Genomic DNA, 12563 nt, shown 5'->3' with positions numbered 1-12563 from the left:
GTGTCTATATGTGCCATTATCTATCCTATATTATAAATTATAGTGTATATACACAGTAGATGAGATATGTGTATATCTATGCAAATGATATAGATTTCTATATGTATATGTGTATATATAAAAACCTCTATCTGTCTCTAGATAGGTAGATATAGATAAATATATACGTATACACATTGTCTCAATTTTCATATTAATATAGCATAGAGACAAATATGAAACAGACCCTGTTTTCAAGCACTTTACATTCTACTTGCACTGAAATTTATAGTCAAAATTATGCCCAATAAAGCCACAGTAATTCTGGGACCAGCATGCTTTGGGAAGAGCATGGACAGCTGGGGAATCAGGTGAGGTCCAGGTGAGACAGGAGCAAGTACCTTCCAAACTTGGGCAACATCACGGAGGCAGGAGACAATGTAGACAGAATCCTGTGAATGGTACATTGGACAATTTGACTGGAAGCAAGCATTGATGAATAAGCATCTTACCCTCAATCCCTGAAGAGGTTTTATAGAATCAGATTGCAAAGGATTTTAAGAACCAACATGGAGAACTTGTATTTGGTCCTAGAGGAAGAAAGGAGCCCCTAAACTCCTTCAACAAGGAAATACCTATTTGTATGGACTATTGCTGTGACCCCCCATCTTGATCTCTGACATAGGCACTATATGATAAATATCCCCCTCACTTTATTATTCCCCAGATTGGTTCAGGGAAATTCTTGAAGCAGGGAGTCCAGTTAAGATGAAATGATCCAGGAGAGGCAGTGGAGAGAAGGAAAGACAAGTAAGAGGGGTCTAGAAGATGGAATTCAGCATTCTTGGAAGGAGGCTGAACGGGAGTGAAGCCTCAGAGACAGAGCTGAGATTTCCTGCCTGGCTGCCTAGGAAGATGGTGGTTTTCTGTGCAGTTAGGGATGTAGCATGGGGTTCTTTGGGAATGATCAGAGCACTGTAGGTTGAGCTTCAATGTCTTAGAAGTCATTAGCGCCAACCTCTTCATTTTCCAGATGAGGAAACTGATGTAGAAAGAAGGTGAGTGACTTGAGCATTTCCTTAAGGAGAGGTTTGCGCTAGCCTCCTCTGGATTCCAAGTCCAGCATGCCACCCACTATGCCATCAAATCCATTGCAAGAAAACACCACAAATGCAAAGTGCTGGGCTCCCAGACTGAGGAGCTGTCTTAGGTGGACTCACTCCAGGGGGCAGGTTCAGCTTTCTGTGGCAGAGATTCCCAGAAACACTCTGTATAAATGGAAAACAGAGTCATAATTCAAATACAGTTCAGGTGCTTGGTGCTTATAAAAGCCCTGATAAGCATCTTCTTATAAAACTCAGGGTTTTCTCCTAATGTGCGTTTTTGCACACACCTGAAGGGCATAGCCAGCCTGCCTACAACAAGGATCAAATGCAACAGTTCATATTTAGCACTTTGCAAGTCTTATTGTGTTGTATCAATGCTATCATATCATTAATATTAGCGGTAGGCATGCCCACCTTCTGCAGAGCAGAAGCCAACAGCCTGGTGATGGGCTGCCCTATTCTCAGTAATTGGATAGTTGGCACTTGTCTGATGTTGAAAACAATGCTTTCCATGCTACAGTAGGAACATGGTGCCTCGTCAAAGCAAGCAGAGTCCTGCTCCAGTGGGCCATGGGAGAATGACAAGCCCTGGATTTGCTGCCAGTCCGTGCAAGATGTTGTTTGTTTCTAAACGGAGGACTTTATTGTTTTCTTTGTTATACATCTGGGACTCCATTTCTAACTTATTCCCCCTTGGATGGAAATTGTTACAAGGTACTATTAAAATGAGTGATTATTTGGCTCCAAATTATTTAAGAGTCAACTTAATTTTGGGGGCCGAGTACTGAGCCTTGGACCCAGACACCCTGTGATCCAGTCCTGGCTTTCCTGTTCATTCTCAGTGTTTATACCCACAAATCTCTTCACCTTTATTTATCTCGCTTGTGTCTTCTATAAAATGGGTCTGAAACAACCACTAGCAACTTGACAGCGCCCCTCCAGTGACTTGTGGGCAGAAGACCAGGTAGATCAGAGTGGGACTTGGTGGGAGGGCAGGGGGAAGGTGGCTTCCACTAGACCTTCTGCTTTCCTGACCTCTCCCCTTTACCCATGCTGCCATGGTTGTTTCTTTCCAAAGAAACAATTTGACTTGTTCATTACTCATCTGTGCAGATTCCCCCCACCCAATAGAATGTAAGTGCCCTGAAGGCAAGAACTATTTTCTCTCTTATCTTTGAACCTTAGTGCCTAGGATTGCCTAGAACAGGGTACTTGCTTGTTTAATTGGATTAAAGTGAGTTTCTAGCAAAGTTATCTCATGGCATAATAAGGCTGTCCTAACAAGTGAGTCACTCTTGGCCAGCACAGAGAATAGGGCTAGGGCAGAACTGTGGGACACACCTCTGAATCCAGGAGCCACCAAGGTGGAAAGAGATTGGAATCTCCGGGGTAATTTCAGGATCTTACAGTCAGGGCTTTGGGGGAGAGGAAAGCAAGTAACTTTATTGGAGCCTAGTATTCAGGGGTAGCCTTCTAGGCTTCTGGGCATTCCAGCAGAGATAATGACAATTACAACAGCCATGATAATAACAATAGCTACATTTATATGGACACAGAATAGCTACATAGTAGTTACATAATAGCCATCTAGATACAATTATAGCTGCATTTCTGTGCAAACTTGACCGTTGGCAAAGCCCTTTACAAATGTTACTGTCACGCCTGACCTCTGGTTTCCCTGCCCTTCCCCCAATGGATCTGCGCCTAGGGTAAATTTGTGGGCGCTGGAATTTCAAGGTGTGTACTGACCAATCACTTTTCTTGGCCTCTGCAAGTTTCTGCTTGGGTAATACCTAACCGTTGGCGACGGTTTAAAAACTGTCCCTTTAAAAGCTGGCATATTGTCCATGCAGGATTTGGGCCTGACCCTGGACAGCCAGGAGGAAAAAAGTAAAATCCACTTCCAAATTTTGCTGGGGGGGGGTGTCTCTTGTCTCACTTCCTCCTTTGATTGTCACAATGTTGTCGGCTCCAAATCTAGTACTGGATTCACTGCAATAGAGTGATGAACTTGGATTCGGGAGAACTGCAGTCAAAGTCTACCTCAGACACTTAGCTGTGTGACCCTGGGGAAGTCACTTGTCCTCTCTGAACTCCTACTTTGCCTGCTTTGTCTTCAAGATCAAAGGAGATGATGTGGACAGGGATCTCTGCAAACCGTGAAGTGTGTATATTAGTGTTACCGATTACCCGGGAGATCTCCTTCACTGTGTGCAGATGGGTAAGATGTTAGGAAAACCTCTGAGTCGCATCGTGCCAGCCAGCTCCTTCCCTTTCCCCCTCTTTCTGAGCCAGATGCAGTTTATAAAGAAGTCCTTCTGGCCTGGATTTGAAGGCTTTCCAGTCCTAAGGGAAGATGCCTCAACTGGCAAAGCCTTCTACACCTGCAGAACATCTTATGTATGGAAAGCAGCCTTTAGTGACCCTCAATTAAAAATAAATGAAACAATGAATGACCACAAGAATGAATGAATTAAAGCACAAACACACCCAAAGATACTAAATAAGAAGGATCTAAGTTGATGAAAATGATCAAGCATCACAGGGTAATTTTAATTATACTTTGGAGAATATAAAATACTTCCAGGCCTATTCTGCTGTCTGTACCCTTATTTCCAATTCCTAACTTGTTACACTAAGGCATTGAGAAATTAGACAATGTCTCCACATCTCCCCAAGTTACAGGAAAGACAAGACCATGCTGATCTATCTGTGCACTCTCTTCCGTATCCCACCCCAAGCATATGACTTTGACAATGATAATAAGAATGGGTGTTTGGGTGGAGCTCCAAGGTTTTGCAGAGGGTTTTGTATACATCATCTTATTTCTTCCTTAAAATAATCCTGTGAAGTAATGCTGGAGGCAATATTATCCTCTTCTCACCTCTGGGGAAAGTGAGACTCAGAAAGCTTAAGGGCTTCTGCCCATGTCACATGACAGGTAAAAGTTTGAGTCAAACCTTGTCTTCCTAATTCCAAGGGCAGCCCCCAACCCTGTGAAGCTCTAAGTATTTACAAGAATTATCATCCCCATTTTGCAGATGGGAGAACCAAGTCTCTGAAGCTTTTAAGGACTTGCCCAAGTTTTCTGTTCTTTCTGCCTCCAAATCTCCCATTCTATTCATTTCGTTGCCTCCTGTATGAGAGAAAGAAGCAAGGCTGGCCCTGGATCCTTCAGTCTTCTCACTCTACCTTCTTTCTCCTCCATGGGGCACTGACCATCTACTAGAAATACATTAACCCCATGTGGCCACTGCAGCCCATGTGTGGGGCTTTACTGAACCTGTTTCAGATTTATTTTCATTCCTTTAGACTGACACAGACTTGGCACAATGAAATGAATTCTTTTGGGGGCAGCAGATGCCCTAGTTCCATTTGTCACAGCAGTTTATGTTGCAGGGGAGGGGGGGGGTAGGTTGTATTTTTACATTACACACATACACAGTGTGTGCATGTATGTACACAACGAGACTTGCACACGCATACATATATAGAGATACACATATAGATTAGAGATACATACACACATTCCTCTTGCAACATAAATATATGTATGTATGAATATATATACATATACACATTCTTTTTGCAACAAAAATTATGTTTTTATGTGTATGTATGTAGTCACACATACAGACACACATTTTAAGAGGAATATGTGTGCATATCATATTATCTTTGTGTGTGTGTGTATTTTATATACACACTCACATATATAAACACAAATGCATATGTTCTTTTTCTTTCCCCCAACCGAAAAGGTTCTTGAAGGGGGAGCGTTAAAAAACCCGCCGGATTTCTGTGATTGTGCAAAGTCGGAATTTGACTCATTTGACTTCAGTCAGTCGTTATCTGCATTCAGAGCTTGTTTTCCAAGAATAAAAGGATGCGTGCAGGTTTGCTGAATAGGGTCCTTATTGGAATCTAATAGTGCCTCTTCATGAAAACATTTCCTCCTCTCCCTCCTACTCTGTGGCAAAAGTGTTTTTGCCTTAGAAATTATGCCCTTCTGTTCTTCAGTCCCTTTATCCTTTTGACAATAAGTGGACCAACAGCCTCCATTTAGGAGAACAAAATATGTTATGAAAAGAGAAACTTCTTTGCCACGTAACACATAATGCAGTTGACATGCATTCAAAGTTGTAATAATACAGTAATCACTCGAGAAGGAGCATTTCCCCCAAAGGAGGGAGGGAAAAACAGCCAGCCTGTTTGCATATGAGCTTACATGGCCTTTGGGGTATTGCAAGTTTTCTTTGTAATAGTTGTTCAACAGCGCCTGTGTATGTGGAATTCTCTATTCTTGGAAAATGCTGCCCACAGTTCTTTCTGCCTGTGAGAGGCCCTGGACTCTTAGGAAATCAAACATGGATGTGCCCGGCCCGCTGGTGCCAATACAACCCCTTGCTCCTCTCTGGTTCTCTCGTTGAACTCTGCAGTTATGGTGGGCAATTCCTACACTCGTATGGGGAGCTGACTTCCCTTCATTTCTGACTCTTGGGAATCTGGTATTTTGTGAAACAAATCTGGGGCTTGAGCAGTGGCTGGTCATCCCTCCAAGTGTCCACCAGGCTGAAATGCCCGGACCAGTAGCGGGCAAATGGGGGGAGCTCCTTTCTTTGGGTCTGCTCTTTACCAATCTCATCTGTCCCCTAGCACCAAGACCCCAGGGCTTCCTCCAGTCATGGTTCTTCTAGTCCTTATTTATGTCAAAGGGCATATTTTGCTCCACAGCTTTCTGTTCATTCCCATCCTGGGGGGAGGCGCAAAGTGAGCGCTTTTATTCCTGAGTTACGGATTAGGAAATGGGCTCACAAAGTCTGGCCTGATTTCATAACATCATCATTGTTGATCAACAAGCAAGTAAATAGGACTGAGATCATAGGAAGGACGTTTGGCATCCCTGATAACTCAGCGGCCTTGGAGCCAGGCCGGCCTGGGTTTGAATCAAGCCCCTTCCATCTAGGAGCTTTCTGATCCTGCCTCAGCTTCTTTAGCCACAAAGTCCTTCAGCCACAGGGCTGGTGTGCAGATTCCTAGGAGAGCTAGAATGCAAGGCAGTCAGGTGGCACATGGGACACTGGTGTCATAGTCAAGGAGACCTGAATTCAGTTCTTGCCTCAGGCACTTGCTGCCTCAAGTCACTTACCTTCCTCTGTTTCTTCCTTGATAAAATGGTGAAAATAGCAACATCCCCCTTCAGTGGGGGGATGTTCGATGCCTTTCCACAAATCCTCTGGATTTAGGAGGGCACACTTCATGCTTGGGAGTGCCTGTCCTTGGTGCTTTAGGGATCAGATGAGGTAACATCTGTAAACTTTGCCAAAGAGGGGGCTTTCTTAATGCTGACTGCTTCTATTGTTTACTTTAATCCTGTAGCCTTCTTAAGAATTGTAGTTCTCACAAGTGGGTGGAGTCTTTGGATATAACTACTCTCATCCTCATGATGACTATTCCTCAAGTTAGAAAATGGAAACTCAAGTTAAGAAACTTGTTTGCTGGCACATGGTCACAAAGGTATTCAATCTCAGGAGCACATTCCGAAGCCTGGTCTTCCTAACTCCAGGTCTGGTTTCCATCCATTATGCTCACTTCTCTGTTCTGCATATGTTCATCTCTCTCTAGCAAGGGCCTAAGATGCATTTGATTCAAAGGAGGATGCCTCTGGATGAAGGCTTTACCACTTCTCTCTCTCTCTCTCTCTCTCTCTCCCCTTTCTCCTCTCTCTCTTTCTCTGTGCATGCACATGTCCATGCCCATGCCCATGTTCACGATGTATAGTAATCATTGCTTTTTTGGCATTCCATTAACTGTTTCTGAGTTTGTGTTGGGTTGGGATTTCCCTTCTCCTCCCTACAAAGTGTGGTCCTTAGTTTCCTGTCTTGGTAATTATTTATAAACTCCCCCATCCCTTTGCATTCCATCCTTGGCTCACTTGGTGATGGGTGCAACAGAGGCTGTGGGAGAAGTTTCTTGCTGTGGAGATCAGTGCTTCTCCCTTGTTGCATTCCGAGATCAGAGAGCTCTCCCAGATTAAATTCACCCTCAGCCCAATGGCATTTCAAAGGGGGTCAGCCAAGTTGGTGCTTGAACAACATGTACTCTGCTGCAGGTTTATTTATAGCAGAAGGCATGTGGGGCCTCTCACACTTGAAGCTGATTGCATACAAATCTCATTGAAGGCAGGTCTGGGAAGTCGTACCTGGAAATGGTGGCTTTTGGGGGGCAGATGTGGAGATCTGGAGTTTGTGTGTGTTTGGACATATACATGTCTGTGTGGGGGGTGTATGCTTGTGTATTCACAGGTTTTCTTCCCTCATGCTAAGTTATTTTCTGACAATCATTGGTGAGGATAGATGGCTTAACCTCCTTGATTTCCCTCCTGTGCTGTTTTCCCTGACTTAATCTCAGGCCTGAGGAAGTGGACTCACTGTACCAATTGCCAGGGCATCTAGTCTCCCAGTGGGCAAAGCAGCAGAGGCCCCATGTTGTAAGACTTCTGCATAGGCTCTACATAGGCAAGTCATTTATGGAGCCCCAGACCACAGCCTGCTATGCTTGGCTATTTCTGGCTCTTACAGAGTCTATAATACTCCATGAAGGCTCATTGTACATAAGTATTGAACCCAGCATGGTGTCATCATGGGCAGGACATATATCAACCAGCTTTGGGACCTGCTTGGGGCTATGACTTCATGCTTGTCCACACTGACCTTGCGAAGTGAGTCACAGCCCCATCCAGACCTTCCCCTCCTGAGATTTAGAGAGTTCAGTGCTTTTCCACAAATCCTCTGGATTTAGGAAGGTACACTTCATGCTTAGGAGTGCCTGTCCTTGGTGCTTTACATACCTGAGATGTGCCACTGAGCCAATGGGACTGTCCATCTGTCATCTCACCTGTTCACTGCATGACCAGTTCACCTTTCTTGGTCTTTGGGGTCATCTGGGCCACTGTTCAAGTCATGGTTGGGAATCCTCTATAGCCTACACAGTCTCAATGTCCATCTTTGGCTGTCCAGTGAGTTATCTCTGTTTCTTCTGAATTCGTGGCATTCTGTGATTTTTGACTGTATAGGATCCTAGGACCATAGAACTTAAGGAGGAAGGAAATTCAGAGATTTATCTTGTCTAACCTCACCATTTTACAGGTGAGGAAACTGAGTCCACAAGCTGCAGAGCTAGACTGTGAACCCCTGTCCTTTTCAGTCCAGGGCTATAGTTTTTAATGAGATAGGTTTTGGGTCCAGTGCCTAGTTTAAGATCAAATAAAATATTGTTTAGGTTCTCTCTCCCCCTCCCTCCCACACACCCACACCCACACACCCCTACACAACATTTAGGAAAGTCCCTTCCCTCTCTAGGTTTCTACATCCTTGTCTGTAGAGTGAGTCACTTGGTCCAAATGAGGTCAAATGTCCCTCCCAGGTCAAAATCTTTGACCTTCTATAATGCCGTGCACAGAAGCTTTCCAGAAGAACTGCTACTGTGAACAGCTTTTTAAAGGTTTTGATTACTCAGTATAGTGATCACTCTATTTATTCCATAACAAAAGCAAAACATCCATGGAAAATCAAGGTACAGCATAATTCAAAATATAGCATTCACCATTTTTCAACTTATCACAGAAAATCACAATATTCACAAAAGTCTCAAAGTAAAATAGTTACTCTTAAGTTAATTCAATCAGTCACTTATCAGTAGTCTCAAAGTCTTCCACTCTTGGGGCAAAGTCTTGATTAACTCAATCAATCACTAATCAGTAACAATAGTAAAAGTACTTAAAGTACAAATCAGTCACTTATTCAGCAAAGTCTTACTAAGTATCATACACAAAAAATTACACCCCTTAGGTCACTAGTAAACTATAATTCCATAATTACTCAGTACCCAAGGAAAGGTCTTTTCATCTTGACTTGTGGCCTGTACTCAGATTCCCCGGATCCCCTTCCATGGTCCCAAATTCTATCTGGATTCACCAGACTGTCACCTGGGTTTAATGGCAGACAGCTCCCAGTTCCTTGACCAGCTCTCTGGGGAGGTCCTGCCCCACACCGGCGTTCACAGGGTCTGGTCCATGTCCTTCACCATTTCTGCTCCAAGGAATTCAAGGCTCAACCAAGCCACAAACAAACAAAGTCTCAGCATCCTGCTCATTCTTCAATCACATGGGCTCCTGGGCTGCTGGCTCCTGGGCTCCTGTCTCTGGATTCTGTGCTCCTGGCCTCCTGGGCTCCTGGGATCCTGTTCAGAAGAAGCTCCACCATCACAAGTTCTCAGGACTCAGTTCTTTATTCCGCTGTAGCTGTTCTGTCACCAGATCTTGGTCTCAAGGAAATTCTAACTGTGTCTCTCTGGAGCTTTTCTTATGCACACAATATTACTACTTCCTTCAGCCAATTTCCTGTTATGTTGGTAACAAGGAGACAGGAGTTCATACCTTCTGTTCCCCCAATCAGAAGCTCAATCAGTTACTAAGTGTTAAGTACCTTCTACTTTTTTTTTTTTTTAAGCAATCAGGGTTAAGTAACTTGCTCAAGGTTACAAGGCCAGGTGTTTCTGGGTGTGGTGCTGAGTATCTGAGCCCTGGATTCGATCTCCAGGTCTTCTCAACACTGGAGATGGTGCTCTTACTCGCTGTGCTACCTGGTCGCCCCTTGTACCTTCTACTTTTGCCAACACAAAGGGATCTTCAAATTCAAAATTACATTACCATTTCGCCTTCTGATCTTATTTGCAGGGTGACAGACAGGGCTTTATTTTTCTTAACTGAAATTGAGCTTGCTCTCATAGACAAGGGATCAGTCTTGCTCTGCCTGGCCCCAGAGGATAGAATTAGAAATAGTGCATAGGAGGAAAAGGAAAATGGAGCTAGAGGCAAATTCAAAAGTCAATGGACAGAGTCCTGGGCCTGGAGTCAGGAAGACTCATCTTCCTGGGTTCAAATTTAGCTTCAGACCCTAGCTGTGTGACCCTGGGCAAATCACTTCACTCTGTTTATCTTGGTTTCTTCATTTTTAAAATGACCTAGAGAAAGAAATGACAAATCACTTCTGCCAGTCAAAACTCAAATGATGTCACAAACAGTGAGACACAACTGAAGATGACTGAACAACAATAACAAAACCACAGTTTTCAATATTAAAACAAAAGCAGCTCATGGAGCCCAGGTCAAGAATCCTGACTTTTTTCAGAGGGCTGGAATTCCCATCCACTCTTGTCGGTCGCTGCTTGGGTCACCTCCAGCACATTCATTTGTTCTCTTGCCCTCATTCTCCCCACTTGAAAAATGACAGATTGGACTCAATGGTCTAGCAATGCTCCATCCAACCAAAGGTGATCTGGATGCTCAGATACACTTTAGGCAAAACACAGATTGTAACCTGGGTAATGAAGGAACAGGAATAGTCTGTCCTCCAGGATTCAAAGACTGTATCACAGCATCCATCTATCGTGATACGAACTGGTACAGCCAATGCCAAGAAGTAGCCGTTGGCTGTATTTTGGGAGTGCATCACAGTCTTTCAGGGATACTGAGATGATGAATTTCCATTGCAATCACTCCCATGTTTGTGGATAAATTATTGTCAAGGGTAGATGAACCAAGTGGGTGGAGTAAGAGATTCAACTGCTAAAACTCCCCGGAAATCTCTTCTACAAGGAACAAAGAAAACATCAAACCAAATTCTGAGGGAGAAGGTTAAAAAGAAAATCACACTGAGTCATTTTTCCAGACCAGCGCAGCTTAGAAACACAGACCGAGACCCTGAGGTGAAGGCTGTTTATATTATATTATCCTCCTGTTTATGTTAAGAGATCATAAGCAGGTTTTACTCAGGAGTATATTAGAAGCCTCCCATCACAGCTTATCCAAAATCTGTCAAATATCGCCCCAAAGAGTGGGAAATAAGGAAGGGACCCCACTTTTTTCCCCTTAAAAGGATTAGGACTGTAGACATGAAGACTAAAAGCGGGGTCGGACTTGGGTCACGCATTGTCTGGATGGCATTTGTTTTTCTCTTGGATCCTTCCTCCCTCATTTTAAAAAAAAAAGTAAGAAATAGCTTTTATCAATTGAGAAATAAAAATGGCAATATGCAAATTTTATTGTTTTTTTGGGGGGGGGGCATCTCCTAGATTTTCCTTTATAACTCTTCCTCATCGAGACCAGTCCCTTATAACAAAGAATACAGCAAAACAAACATAAATGAACGAATTCAGAAAACACCATATGAAGATGTCTGAAGGGACATGTGGCGCCTCATGCCCAGAGGGCTCTGCCTTTCAAATATGCGGGGCAGGCGCCTTCTCACATCTCTTCTTTGGCCAGGGATTGGCGATCATGATCTTGTGTGGTGTAGCTTTTGTTTAAGTTCGTCTTTCTGCATTTGACCAATAGCATTAAAGATGAGTATATCCATATGCAAAGAACAGAAAAAGAATAAGACACACATCCACAAATCTATTACTTATAATGCATTAAAAATTAAAAAAAAATAACTTTGAGATTTTTTTTTTAAAGCAATCAGGGTTAAGTAACTTGCTCAAGGTTACATGGCCAGTTATTTCTGGGTGTGGTGCTGAGTGTCTGAGCCCGGATTTGATCCAGTTCATCCTGAGGCTGGAGCCGGTGCTCTTACTCGCTGAGCCACCTGGCTGCCCCAAGATGTTGGTTTTCTACCAACATTGGATAAATGTCTTTATGAGATATGTTCATTTTTCTGATCTATTTGAGAACATATATGTATATATATTCTCTCACCTCCATATTTGTGTGCATGTATTGCCTTCCATAAATATTTGAGTGTCATGAATTTTCCTTAAAACGTCTTCATTCTAAAGGATCGATCTCCTATATTAGAAAATGTAGGTACCAGAAGAACAAAGTATCAAACATATCTAGTTGTCTCTATTTGCCTGCCTTTCTTCCATCTGTCTGCTCACTTACTCCTTTCAGAATCTGTGTTGAGAGTGTGACTTAAGGGTACAGAGCACCTGGGGCCCTTGGAGAAGATAGACTTGTTAGACATACAGGGAAAGGAGGGCAATTCAATGTCCTTCAGTTCAGTAGACACTCTGAGCTTACTATGAGTTAAGGATACAAAGACACCTGCCTTCTAGCAGGTTATAGGCAGGAGTCTGCAGATCAGGTGATCAGCCAGTGAAGTGTGTATTAAAAACCTCCTATGGGGTTGGAGCCCAGATGCCAGGAGTAGTAGGAAGCAGTTCAGCGAGCTCCTTTCCCCACCATTGTTCCAAACAGATCTGGAAAATGCACTATATGCATTTGTGATCAAGACATTGAAGACAGCCATCACAGTGAGTCATTTTTCCAGAACAGAGAGACAGACAGAGAGGGCTGAGGACTATGGAGTTTGGCCATCATCATGTCAGGAAGCCTCCGTTGCAGGATGAGATTGAGCACTAGGGCCAGAAGCAGTCCCAAATTCATCACAGAGGGACCTAAACTTGGATAGTTTA

At 43.5% G+C, this 12563-nt stretch overlaps 1 protein-coding gene across 15 annotated transcripts in view; it reads left to right on the top strand.

The window, feature by feature from the left end:
• Positions 1-12563, top strand: part of LPP (LIM domain containing preferred translocation partner in lipoma) — a 704807-nt gene that overhangs the window by 420839 nt on the left and 271405 nt on the right. The window lies entirely within an intron of this gene.

Source organism: Petaurus breviceps, unplaced genomic scaffold (assembly GCF_028583685.1).
Source record: "Petaurus breviceps papuanus isolate PSGF00001 unplaced genomic scaffold, PetGlider_PUasm1.0 173, whole genome shotgun sequence".
In the NCBI taxonomy this organism is placed as follows: Eukaryota; Metazoa; Chordata; class Mammalia; order Diprotodontia; family Petauridae; genus Petaurus; species Petaurus breviceps.
Note: the sequence above shows the minus strand (reverse complement) of the source record. Positions and strands in the feature narration are given on the sequence as shown.